The 645-nt window shown below is 50.4% G+C and overlaps 1 pseudogene; it reads left to right on the plus strand.

Annotated features, from left to right (window-relative positions):
* The first annotated feature begins 255 nt into the window (after positions 1–255).
* LOC138057871 (uncharacterized) overlaps positions 256–645 on the plus strand; it is a 1,105-nt pseudogene continuing 715 nt past the window's right edge.

The raw sequence follows: 645 nt of genomic DNA on the forward strand, positions 1-645 counted from the left end.
AGTTACATAAGAAGCATGCGCATGCTTGTCTGGTCATTGCAGTGCTTGCTATCAGGTCAGTCAACTCGTGTGTTTACTGCACGGAACAGAATTTGGTTTTACTACAACAGCGATCTCTACCTTAGCCTGTTCATATCCTAACAGAACACCTGAGAAACGAATTAGTAGGGTTCGCCGTACGTGAGTAATTTTTTAAACGTTTTTCGCTAGTCTTTTTGGCTAACCATTTTTTCCCGCCAGATCCAGTATCGCATTATGGCGAGCGAAGGAGTTGATGTTGTGCCCTCTTCCGCGTGTCCACCGGACCAAAATACTGGCCCACCGGATCGAGAACCCAATATCGAGTCAATTCGGAGGCAGCTCAATACAAACATGGGCACGATGACTCAACTTCTAACTGAAGAGTGTGCGCGCCTTCCCACGGGATATATCGATGCAAGCTCCTCGAGCCGAAGCCCACTGGGCGCAGGCCAAGAACGCCGAAGACGGTGCTCCGTTTCCCCCTCCTCTGATGAGTCCTCGGAGTACGAGAATGAGCCCAGGCGCAAATCAAGGAGAGAGGATGATTCAATCAGTGTGCATGCCACAGATGATGGTGTTGCGGGCGAATGTTGCGGGCGAGGACGAGTTGCTTAAGGAACTCGT

This window comes from Montipora capricornis, chromosome 7 (genome assembly GCF_036669925.1).
Source record: "Montipora capricornis isolate CH-2021 chromosome 7, ASM3666992v2, whole genome shotgun sequence".
Taxonomy (NCBI): Eukaryota; Metazoa; Cnidaria; class Anthozoa; order Scleractinia; family Acroporidae; genus Montipora; species Montipora capricornis.